This window comes from Lycium barbarum, chromosome 6 (assembly GCF_019175385.1).
Source record: "Lycium barbarum isolate Lr01 chromosome 6, ASM1917538v2, whole genome shotgun sequence".
NCBI classification, from domain to species: Eukaryota; Viridiplantae; Streptophyta; class Magnoliopsida; order Solanales; family Solanaceae; genus Lycium; species Lycium barbarum.
Window position 1 is genome coordinate 25,638,729 of NC_083342.1, and position 13,596 is coordinate 25,652,324.

The following is a 13,596-nucleotide window of genomic DNA, read 5'->3' on the forward strand; positions in this document are numbered from 1 at the left end:
GTTGATGAGAATGTGGTGATTAAGAAGACCTTCCTAGATGAGCAACTTTTTTCTCTTCAGTCAGCCGATCTACCATGGTACGCAAACATGGTGAATTTTCTAGTAAGTGAAGTATATCCAATTATGAAAGGAAGAAGAGGACCTCGCATGATAGCATATTTTATATTTGGGATGAGCCGTATTTGTACAAAATCGGCCCAGATCAGGTGGTGAGAAGATGTATTCCAGCAGAGGAAGTGCATGCCCTTCTTGAAAGCTGCCATTCATCACCTTATAGTGCCCATCATAGCGGTGACAGAATAACATCTAAGGTACTGCAGTCGGGTTTCTATTGGCCGACATTGTTTAAAGATGCTCATGCTTTTGTGAGAGTGTGAGAATTGTCAGAGAAATGGGAACATCTCGAAGCGATATGAAATGTTGTTGAATTGCATCTTGGAGATTAAGGTGTTTGATTGTTCAGGGATAGACTTCATGCGGCCCTTCATTCCGTCAAAGGGGAACAAGTATATCCTTATTGCGGTTGATTACGTGTCAAAGTGAGTGGAAGCAATTCCACTCCCAACCAATGATGCAAATGTTGTGGCTAGATTCTTGAAAAATAACATCTTCACACATTTCGGGACCCCGAGGGCCATCATCGCTGATCAAGGTACACACTTTTGCAACAGGTTATTTGGAAAATGATTGGATAAGTATGGGGTGAAACATAGGTGGCGACTGCATATCACTCTCAGACTAGTGGTCAAGTGGAGGTGTCCAATCGTGAGATTAAGCGAATCCTTGAGAAGACAGTGAGAGTTAACCGAAAAGATTGGTCACTAAAGCTTGATGATGCTCTATGGGCCTACAAGATTGCTTACAAAACTCCTATTGGAACCTCTCCATATAGGTTAGTTTTCGGTAAAGCATGCCATCTCCTCTTCGATCTTAAACATAGAGCATATTGGGCGATAAAGAAGCTGAACTTAGATATGGAAGCAGCAGGTGAGAAGCAGTTGTTGTAGCTGCACGAGCTTGGCGAGTTTCGTTTTCACACATATGAGAACAAAAAACTCTACAAGGAGAGGACAAAAAGAATACATGACAAGCACATTCAACACCTCGAGTTTGAGCTTGGGCAGTTGGCCTTGCTGTATAAATCAAGGCTCAAGGTGTTTGGTGGAAAGTTGATGTCACACCCTAACCTTACTAGGGTGTGATGGGCACCCGACCCCATATTCGGAGCCGAGCGAACCCGCTAACTCTTATTACATACATAATCTCTTTGGACCTTTAAATCAAATAAGAATGGAATACATAATAAAGCTTCCAGAAACTTTTCCATCATCGTGCTCAAATCAATTATAATGTGTAATCATAATGGATCTGCAACATAATACTATAAGACACATCGGCTGATGGAGCCGCTTACAAGACTGACATTCTATACCCACGACTCTGTCTGCAAAGTCTCTAACTTCGACCAAGACATTATAACATAATACTCTTACCCGGCAACACTCCAGGGCCAAATGGAGCTTACCAGCTTCGCTGGAACATCTTCTATAATGGCTTCTACTCATCTGGGTGTACCTGCGCGGCATGAAATGCAGCGTCCACAAGAAGGGACATCAGTACGAGCAATGTACTGAGTATGTAAGGCATGAATAATAACATACGAGGGATACATAGCATGAATAATAACATAAAGGAAATATAGAGCATATCATGAGATACAAGAGCAACCTGTACATATAAGTGCCTTTTGGCAGGTACCATGCATGCTTAGTGCTGCGGAACGTGCACCCCGATCCATATATATATATATACTATATTGCTGCGGAACGTGCAGCCCGATCCATTTACATATAAATATATATATATATTGCTGCGGAACGTGCAGCCCGATCCATTTATATATCATATTGTTGCGGAACGTGCAGCCCGATCCATTTATCCATATATCCCGCGTCCGGGCATCCCGCGTCCGGGACGATATCATATTATACCAACTGATCAGGTGGCTATGCGTCTATAGCGCCTCACCTTTTCCCTTACCCCATATACATATATCATATACATATATCATGTAAGCAGCATGCAGGAGAGCCCAAAGAATATTATGTCTCTATCGGAGTGACGTAAGGTCGGTAACCTCCGAATATATTATGGAATAATCATCATGGCTTTGTCTCACCTTGAAGGAACAATTATTATAAGATGAGACTAGCAACGAATAACAGCGTTAAGAGAACATGGAACAAGATCATAAATCTCATAAGGCATCACTTCATATACATATGTACATAGAACAAATTTTCAAGACTCGATGGGCACGTACATAAATCGACACCTGAAGGCTCAGAAACAAGTTTCGGGTCAATCCAACTTAGTATAAGAAAGTTATGAGCGTTTGAAGTACAGAACCTTCTACGAACGTTTCAGAAGCCATTTTTGGAAAATCAAAGCAACAATCATCTTAGGTACCTTTCGAATATCGTTATGGATCAAATCAAATAGAGCTTTTGGAACCATGTGTACATATCAAAATGTATCAAAGACTCAATGGAATACTCAAACATTCTATCATTTGAGAATCAAGACATTAGTCATATCACTTATTCTCTCGAATGCCATTCGGAAACATATCAAGTAGACCTTCGGACATCATAGATACGCATCAAAACCATATGAAATAGCTTATGGAAGTCAGGAATATTAGCCATCCTAGTGGCTCTAAGAATAGAAATTTCTTTGAAACTATACATAAACATCATCTGCTCGTTTCACAAAGATCATGCCAAAAGAAAGAAAGGGTAAGCCTTACATACCTGTCCCACGTTCAATTAGCTACGCTTATTCGTCCAAACTTGCTAGTCTACATTCAAGAGAATTGACATAATCATTAGACTCATCGACATATACTTGTCTTAGTCTTTCAAATGAATTCGTTTATAATCTGCCAAAATTTCGGCAGCATTTCCCCTGTAAATACACCATCCCCGAGAATCTAACTCGGCCAAATTATCAACAACAATACCAACAATCATACTGACAACTTCAACAATCAATCCAAAATATATTCTGACATGGTTCAAGAACTTTCAAACAATTCACATAATGTTCAAACAACCCAATCAACATGCCATTTCACCCGAAACCTTCCAAATGCAACAAGAACGATAACAACATATTTCCTTCTTTCAAATTCGATCACAACCACCCAACTTACAATCTTCCAAACACATGTCTCCCTTCCAAATTCATGAATTATATTTACAATCTACACATTAACAATGTCATTCATACAATATAAGAAATCATACTAATATCACATTAACTTCTTCAAACCACTAAATCCTCATTTTACATCATAGAATCTACCACAACAACACTTAAAATACTAAGTAAAAATCAATTCATCACATCTCACCAATTCAACCCCTATTCGGCCACATCCCCCACACACATATTTCATGAATTTCATCCATTTCTACATACCACAAAATTCACAAATCATCTCTAACACATGTAAAAGAAGATTGAACCTTACCTTCCTCCACTTGTCTTCTTACTTGGCTAGGGTTTGTAAATCACCCAAATGAATGCTTGGCTTGCTCCAACAATCACTCCATGTTGTTAGGGACGTTCCACTTGGTTGAATTACTAGAAGAAAATAATTTTTCTTGATCAATTTCCAAGGAGCCAATTTTTGCTACCATGACCGAATGCTCCTCCATTTTTTCTCCAAGTTTTTCTTCTTGAAGTTTCATGATTTAAAAGATGAATATGCTTTATTTTGTCATCTCTTGTATATATATATATATATATATATATAGCTTCTTCCAACACAAAGTGGACACATGTCCCCTTCTCCCTTTTTCTTGAACTTTCTCAAATAAACAAAGAAGACTAATTGTCTTCTTATGTAAGCTTTAGTCCACACACATATATATAATTAGTCCCCATTAAATAAAAATGTGGACATATGATTATATGCCACACGACCAACATGGCCCCTTCAAGAACCTTCTTGAATATTTTGTGAAATTCCCATTTTGCCCCTAGCCTTCCACAATATTACCATGAACCAGTTTGTGAATTTTCCCTTTTACCCTTAGCCTTTCTCAATATTTCCATACTAATAAACAACTTGTTCACTAAAGAAATTTTGGAAAATAGTCTTGCCTTTGACTTCTCGCAATTATCTCAAATTATCCGAATGTACAAAATACGGGATATAACAGTTGAATAGTAAGTGGTCTGGGCCGTTTGAGATAGTGCGTGTGACATCACATAGAGCGGTTGAGTTGAAGCCGCTAGATTCTGACAAAACTTTCTTGTTGAATGGCCAGCGAGTGAAGCCTTATTTCGGAGATGTTATTGATCGCGAGAGGATCTCTGTTGAATTGGACGATGCTTGAAAGATCCTACGTCACGCCGCGATGTTAAATCAAACGCTTCTAGGGAGGCAACCTGTGTTTGTACTATTTGCATAAAGAAAAAAAATGAAAAATTAGAAAATACAAAAAGATGTCGTGGCACGACCTTAACTAAAGCGCTTGTTGGCAAGCAACCCAACTTCTATATTTTATAAGTCATGTTTGTTCATGTTGCACGATCAAGGAAGGAGCGGGAACGCAAAACGACTGAAAAATGGAAGAAAATTTGCTCCAGGTTTGTTTGTGCGCTGTCTAAGTGGACTGAGCACAAAAGTTTAGAGAGGGGAAAGTTGAGCGATGTTTGCTCGACCCTGAGTATTAGAGATCCTGTTTTCTCGCGATGGACACACGACACGTACCTATCACGAGTGTTGTCTGAGTGTCAGAGACTAGTTTGACACATACTTGGTCCGCAATACACAGCCAACGCACGGGTCAACTCTACTCGAATTTCTTTCCCTAAGTTAAAAGACAAGGGCCCTTCTCTTTATTTATAAGTCTAAAACGCACCAAAACAGCTCTCTTCCTCTCTCTCTAAACTCAGAAAAAAAAACCTCTCCCAAATCCCTTTAATTCCGAATCAACACCCAAGATATTGTGTTAATCACCTCATAACATCTCAAGGTAAGTCATTCTAATCCTTTATTCATGAAGTCCCTTCCCTTTTTTCCATTGTTCTTGAAGTTATAAAGGTTGAATAACCTAAGGTTATGGGTTTGGACAAAATTGGGGCGGGGATTGGTATTGTTTGCTTGTTTATGATGCTTAGGGATAGAAAGTGACTCTCATTGTACAAGGGAGGGTTTCACAACCCACCATTGTTGTCAACATCAAAGGGAAGATTCTATGCCCGCAAGGTGTTCGATAAAATGCTTGAATCAAGTTTTTTGTGAAATTGTGAATTCTTGAGTAGCAATGTAACATTAAACAACCCTAAGAAACCTTGGGCATCGATTTGAAATACATATTCACGGGTTTTGAAGGAAATTGATATAGGACCACAAACTAAGTCCTAAAAATATGATTTTCTTGCTTTTGTTTTCTTATAGCATAGGATCAGTTAAGTTCTCTGTTTTTAGTTTTTGTAACGTAGTTTAGAATAAGTGTGGGGTCGGTTCCACCCCGGAAGAGCATAAAAGGAGAAAATAACCACAACAGTGCCCGAACCAGAAAACACAAGTACTCTAAACATAAGAGTGTAGTCCAAAATCTGTGTGGGGTCATCCCATGACACTCTTTGGTTATTAAATTGTGACTTATCATTTGGAATATGTTGTTGTTGTAGGCACAATGGTTAATCCAAGGAGAAAGGGTAAAGTCGTCGTCTCCTCCTCCCAAGGCACAAAGAGAGGGTGTACTTAAAACAAGCCTAAAACAAAAAAGGGAACAAAGTCTGGAGCCGAAAACAAAACCATCCCTATTCCTCGAGCTCCACCTTCAAGGCCTCCACCCCGATTTATCTTTGATGGGGGGAGGGGGGGGGGGTTACACGAAGGATTGTTATGAAACTTTTGGCTGTTCGAAAGGGTATATCCATGAGCGTACGGTCAACCCAGTCTTGTTGAAGAAGAGTTTTGGGGATATATACAATCAACTCATTGCCATGGGATGGAGGTCTGTCTTTGACACACCCGGACCAGTAAACATCGAGTTGAAATTGGAGGCATATACCAACTTCAGGGTGATGAGCTCAGAATAGGAGCAGCCATCCTTTTTCATTCAGGGCGAGTGGGTGCCTTGGGCATCCACTTTATGTGCAGCACTTGGCGTCCCAGACCACCAAATCGAGCAGTTGAAAGAGTTAATCCATAGGCCCAATTACAAGGCAATAAGAGAGACCTTATGTGGCCCTGATTCTAAGGCCAAATGGGCACAGTATAATGACAGCTACAAGAGGCACAAAAGCTTAGCAATGACCAACTTTCAGCGGGAGGCCCGTTTGTGGTTGAGGGTGCTGAACTACTGAATCATGCCGCTCGATCACTACACGAATGTACAGAAGGATAGGGTGGGTGTTGTCTACTTCCTCATGACGGGAAAACCCACTAATATTGGGTATCTGAAGCTCCAGGAGATGAAACGAGTGAGGGAAGACAAGTCCCGTCAATTCAGCTTCGGTAACACCCTTACCGCATACTTGGAGAGGATTAATGATAAGTTATCGTTACCTCATGATAGAGTGCTCCCGCCACCTAATAGCACTATTGGAATCTCAAAATTCAAGGCCCCAGAGTAAACCGTTAAGGACAATCTCAGTCCAGTTGAGGAGAGGTCAGCACAATCGACCATTCAGACCCAATTGCACAAGATGGAATTGATTGCAGGGGAGCGCTTTCAGCAGGATTTCTCCAGTGTCTATGCTGAGGCCCCACACACAGTCTACTCGCGGGCACTTCTGGGTGATGAGTCTCGATTACCAGCCGATGAGGATGTGAACTCGGTTGATCTTATCGAAGCCGACGTGAAAGTAGGGGAGGAGGTGGAGTCCCACATTTAGGGTGACGATGATGAAAGAGAAGAGCAAGCCAAGCCATATGATGGCGAGGCTGATGATTATTATACTGAGGATGAGGAGGATTAGGCCCTAGTGGGCCTAGGGAGTATCTCTCGCCATACTTTGTGTTTACTTTTCATATGCATTGAGGGCACTACATGAAATTAAGTGTGGGGTAGGAGGAACATCTCGAGATAGGATGCTTATGCCTTAGGATATTTTTTATTGATTTCTTTCTCTTACGAGTAGGATTCTTTGTTCTTTTATTACTTTAACCAAAAAAAAAAAGGAAAACTTTGAAAAAGTAAAAAAAAAATAGATTTTGCTTTTTATTTTATTAGACCCTCAGTAGTGGCGGCATAAGGCACCTAGGTAGTTTTTTTTTTTGTTTCTTTCTTTCATCATAGAAGAGGCTTTTCCTGATGGCGGATGGATGACAACCGTATTAAGGGAAAATTAGTCCAAGCAAAAGACCATTAAAATGCAATGATGAAAGAAGCACAGGTAAAATGGAACTGGTTCTAATACATGTTCAGTCATAAGAATAGATGCAGACAGGAACAGATCAAAAGATGCAGATGATTCAGTCCCAGCATAGTACAAAAGACATAATATAAAATGCATGATATACATGTTCTATCAAAAGAGTCAACAGATGCAGTGGAGTAAAGAAGTCAGATCATCAGGTCTAGTGGATGAATGACCCAGACATGATGATGTGTCACGGATTTGTGGCACATTCGACGCCTTTTTACTATGAATTTTGGTTGTTTTCAAGTAAGTCTGGTTCTCATTAATATGTTTTGTTGTGTTTTAGGAAAACAATGGCCCAAAAGAAAAAAGCAAAGAACAAAGGAAAAATTGGCCAGAAATGAAGAATCGAAGTTCCGTCGATCAGCCGACGAACCGTCCTTTGAAGCGTCGATAAGCTCGATTTTTCAGTAATGACAAAGTTGAAGACGACAAAGGACGAAAACATCGACGAAGTGTCGAACTGATCGACGCTTCGTCATTTGTGTCATCAATCAGGATTTGTCAACAAGAAGAGACAAAGATGAAATACTCGACGGAGCGTCGAACTGGTCGATGGCACCGTCAAATGGAACTCATTGTTGAAGATACAAAGGACGTAGAAATCGACGGATCGTCGAACGATCGACGGTCCGTCAATCTTGCTATCGGGGGCAATTTTGTCAGTAGCTGCTGTGCGTTTTTTAGAGCCTATTTAAAGAACATTTTAGGTTTTTTTGGCAGCCAATTTTCATTGTAACCACGTGAACAAAGTTTCATTGGTGGGTGAGCATTGAATACTCCCCTTTTGGAGCTTAGTGAAGACAACAAGATTCCATTTTCCATCATCTTTATCACACTTTGTAAGCTTTATGTCTCGTTTATTGCTTACTACTTTTGAGACCATAATGTGTGAGTAGTTTCTTTAATCAAAGTTGTGGAATCGAATGATGGGTGCTATGTAATGGGTGTCTAACATTGTATATATATATAATGGGTTGTGATGTGTTTTATTATTTCTCGTATTCATTGTTCATTAGTGGTTGCAAACATTATTTATGCACAAACCCTAGTTTATTTGGAAAGATGAACTAGGGTGTGATTTGAAATAATATAACAAGGACTCGGGGCGCTAACCCTCATTTAATGAACTCGCTTAGGGATAAGATGAGTTATACTTGGCATAATTAATCAATCTTATTTACAACTTTTCTGCATTTGGGAAAATCATGAAAAGAAATACTTTCTAACTATTGGAAAATATTAGAAAGTGCATTAGAGATTGAGTGCATACATAACCCTAACCCATTAGAAATATATCATATTGACATCCATAGCATAACATCTAATCATCGCGGGGACACAACTTTGGTTCTCCAAATCCAAACAAATTCCAAACACTTCAAAATAGCGAATACAAACCAAATCTCTTTTCAAACTATTCGGAATAGGATTAAAGCCTTTAAAGACTAGTATCGCATACAATTAGTACCCTTTTCTCTCCATATTCCTTTGGGATTCGACCCCAACCTTGTTTGGGTTACTATATTTGACAACGTCCGCTTTACGCCATTAATAGGTGTAATTTGAGCGTATCAAATTTTGGTGCCGTTACCGGGGAATACGGTTTAGAAATCTTCTTTAAAACTTTTTCTATTCCATCACACCTTGTTTGCTATTGTGGTGAACCAGGTGAACATGGCAGGAAGACAGAATCGGAATCAAGGAAACCAAGGTGGACTCCAAGTGAACCCATCTGCACTAGAAGAGGATGAGGATAAGAATATATTTGCGGAATTCTTCAATGAAGCTGATTATGCTTCTGCTGTCGTTCCTCCTAGAACTGAAAATGCTACTTTCAAAGTTGATAGTTCTATCTATCAGCTGCTGAAACTTGAAGGTTATTTCCGAAATTCTTCGGAGGATTATCCACTCCGACATTTGAAGAACTTCTTGCATGTGTGTGCTAAACAATCCCAAGGTGCTGTTTCTGCTGATGCACTTCGGTTACGGGTCTTTAAATATTCCTTGGCTGGCCAAGCAAGGGAATGGTATGAAAAGCTCCCAAGAAATTATATTCATACCTGGAACGAGTTATCCAATACATGTTTGAAGAAGTGGTTCCCACCAAGCAAAAAGGCTGAGCTTCGGGATAAGATCTTTGAGTTCAGACAACTTCCGGGGGAACAATTATACTTGGCATGGGAGCGTTTCAAGTACTATCTAGCTCAATATCCAACTCATGGGTTTCCGGATGCTATTCTCACCGAGAAGTTCTACAAGGGGTTAGATACAATGAATCAAATTGCTATCAACACTGCAGCTGGGGGATGCTTCATGGACAAATCATTTGTCAGCATCACTAGGTTGCTCGTTATGCTCACCACCCACAATCAAGCTTGGCACTCAAGTGATAGTGAAATCCTATCATACGGTAGTCCCTCTGTTGCCGCGGTGGCCAAAGAAAATCATGAGCGAGATCATGCTTTTGCTCAATTGCAAACCACCGTGTATGTCAAAGAGGCTTACGGAGAAAGAAGCTAAAAGTGTGAATGTTTTCGAAGAGATGCCATCTCATGCTCCCAGATTATACCAAGTCTCGGAGGAAGCTCATCTAGAGGGGCAGCCACAGCGTGAGGATGCTAATTATATCGATCACTCTCAAGGGGGTTATCAAAAGCAATGGAGACCCCAACAACAAAGCAATCAATATGGCCGAAATGAATGTGGTGGTTTGGACAAGAGGGATTACAACAACAACAATTATGGTAATCGGAACTCCAATGCCTATGTTCCACCAAAAGGCCGTACTTCTAACTCTCAAAATTGGCGAGAAGGTCCTTCCAATGATCAAGGGACCTCTCGAATGGAATCTATGCTTGAAAAGATATTGGACAACAAGCATAAGAGTGACAAGAAGATGGAAAATTTGACCGAAGTGGTAGGCTCTCACACCGCTTCGATTCATAAACTTGAGTCACAAATGCGAGATTTTTCTCGTGAGCAACATCCACCACAAAGAGGGGGCCTTCCTAGCGACACAATTCTGAACCCAAGGGGTAGTGGAGGTGATCACATTGCCTCATGCAAAGCTATTTCTACTAGAAGTAGAAAGATCTTTAATGTGGTAAATCAGAGAGTGGTTGAACCTATCATTGTCGAGTCGATTGTTGATGAGGTTATTAAGGAAGAAGTTGAAGAAGAAATAGAGGCACCAATTAAAGTGCCTATTATTGTTGAGAAAGAGAAGGAAGCACACCCTAGTGTTCTCAAGGGTGACGAGGAGCCAAGTGTTGAAAAAGCTACCGGTGGTAGCACCCAAAAGAGCAAGGTCATAGGGGAAATTAAACCTTGACTCAAACATATAAATCTCCTCCCCCGTTCCCACAAATATTGATGAAAAGAACGGAGGATGCCAAGTGCCAACGCTTCTACGACCAATTGAAAGGGTTGTCAATGAATATCCCATTTCTTGATGCATTCTAAGAAATGTCGGGATTTGCTAAATACTTGAAAGATTTGTTGACGAAGAAAAGACCAATCAAGCATGATACGGTGGGAGTCACCCACCGTGTGAGCGCTATTATTTCGTCATCAAAGGTTGGGAAGAATGGAGATCCCGGGGCTTTCCCTATCCCTTGTACCATCGGTCATCATGATTTTGCTCGTGATTTATGTGACAATGGGGCTAGTATTAATTTGATGCCACTATCCATATATAAGAAAGCCGGTTTGGGAACACCTAGACCAACGAGCATGCGTCTTTAAATAGCCGATAGAACCATCAAAAGACCGGTAGGGGTTGTTGATGACATCCTTGTTAAAGTGGGGGAATTCTTATTACTAGCAGATTTTGTCATCCTTGATTGTGCAGTTGACAAAGAAGTCCCAATTATCTTGGGAAGGCCATTTCTTGCCACCGGGAGACCTCTAATGGACTCAGAAAAGAATGAAATAAAATTCCGGGTGAATGATGAAGAGGTAACTTTCTAAGCTAGCAAGGGGTTAAAATTTCCTAGTGCTTATGAGAGCATTTCGGTCATTGATTCTTTCGATGTGGTAGACGAAGCAGTGGATCATAAGTTAGAGGAGAAACACTTTGACGAAACACTTTCGACTATTTTGGTGAACTTCGAAGAGGATGACATGAAGGGGTATATTGAAACAGTTAATTCTCTCATTGGCCGGGGTTCGTACTCTTATGAGCCGAACAAATTATCTCTTGATCTTGATAAAGAACCACTCCTCCGGCTAAGCCTTCGATTATTGAGTCTCCAAAACTTGAGCTCAAGCTACTTCCCTCTCATTTGAAGTATGTTTTTCTTGGCCCAGATAATACTTTACCGGTTATTCTCTCATCTTTGTTAAATGAGGAACAAACTCAAAAGGTGCTTGAAGTGTTGCGGGCTTATCGAAGATCTATTGGGTGGACTATTACGGATATTAGGGGGATTACCTCCGGTATTTGTGAACATAGAATCGAACTTGAGGAGGATAGTTCATCAAGTGTAGAGCATCAAAGAAGGCTAAACTATTACACCTAGAAAATTCTCCGTACATGTACAGTGAATAGGTGAGCGAAGGACATAACATATGCGATGTTTTGGCAAGCAATAAGGGTGTAAATTGCCCTAATTAAGATTCTCAAAGACATCCGAGATGAGGACCGAAAGTTATTAAGGGAAAGCGAGTCGCATGTTGTATATCGGACAAGAATTTCGAGCAATGAGTTAACGAGGGCATAATGATGTCTTAAGTAATAACGTCCCTTAGATTGGTATTGAAGTGCTAAACAAGTATTAAGAAGGTTCCATAAGGATCGGAGAACAAACGAGTCGACGAGAACGGAAGTTGCTTCAGTTGGCATTGTACGACCAAACATACGGTCCGTATAAATTATACTGGCCGTATGTTGGACCGTATAATTGGCCAAGACGAAGATAACATTCTGGACCAAATGTACGGTCCAACATACGGTCAGTAAAAATTATACGGACCGTATGTTGGTCCGTATAAAGTCCCTCGGCCAGATTTCAATTTTAAATATAAGGGCCCCTTTTCATTTTATTTTCATTTCATTCCCACTCTCCACTTCAAGAACCCTCTAGAGAATACTCTAACATTCATCCATAAGAAAAATTCAAGGGGAATCGATGATCAACAACATAAAATCCATGGAGCAAAGCATATGAAACTCAAGTAGGATTCGTCTTCTACAAGAAAACCCTAAGGAGGCAAAGTGAAACTTTGGTGCAAGGGGAAGAATTCCATTCAAAGCTTGTTCCACCATCATCTAAGGTATGTTTCATGATTTTACTATGTTGTTTAAGGTATTGGAAGGCTAAGATGCTTGGATTGTAGAAAAATATGGAAAATGAGTTTTTAAAAGGATGAGTAGTGTCACAATTGAATGGTAGTTGGATGGAAATCATGAATGTTGATATGTTGTGATCATGAATACATTATAAATAACGTTTAGACCATGGGATAAGTGTGACGTATGAGGAGATGTGATGATAGGCTAAAACCACTAAATGTGGAGAAATTGCAGGAAATTGGTGGATTTTGCTAAATGTATATAAACGATGATTGTTGGTTTCTATATTGTGATTATTGTTGTGAACGTTTGGGAGCTGAAATAGAATATGGGAAATGTAGTAGAAACAAAGGAATTGCTGCCCAATATTCCCTAGAAATAGAAGTCCGTTATCTTCCAAGGTATGTGAGGCTCGTCCCTCTCTTCCAAGGCATGATCCCTAGGTTATGATTTCATAACTGTTTCCATATTTCCCTTGTTATCAATAGTTAAAAAGTCTAACATCCCAGGGTATGATTTTCTTCCTGATAATCCATAAGTGTTTCCCAAGATATTCGTATTCTCCAAACCAAAGTTTGTGATTATGTGAGCTCTTTTGATAAAAACGAAGGATATGTTCTTCCATGACACCGATGATGTCAAAAATGAGAATATCATTATGATGAGAATGATTTTATGTTTAAAGGTTCCAAGTGTACGATTTCAAAGATGACATGAGAATGTTGAGCCATCTATTGACTTCTCGATTTTATTCATGGATGATGACTACATTTTCTTTAAGATTCCAAAAATATATGGATTGACTTCTTATAAGATTATGACCCTATTTTATGTTTCCTCTTGATGTTATT

At 39.9% G+C, this 13,596-nt stretch overlaps 1 non-coding gene across 1 annotated transcript; it reads right to left on the minus strand.

Annotated features, from left to right (window-relative positions):
- Nucleotides 1-9,571: 9,571 nt before the first annotated feature.
- LOC132601007 (small nucleolar RNA R71) lies at nucleotides 9,572-9,677 on the minus strand. The gene has a single exon (XR_009567459.1). It is a non-coding gene; the product is annotated as a small nucleolar RNA R71 (small nucleolar RNA).
- Between the last annotated feature and the right edge of the window lie 3,919 nt (nucleotides 9,678-13,596).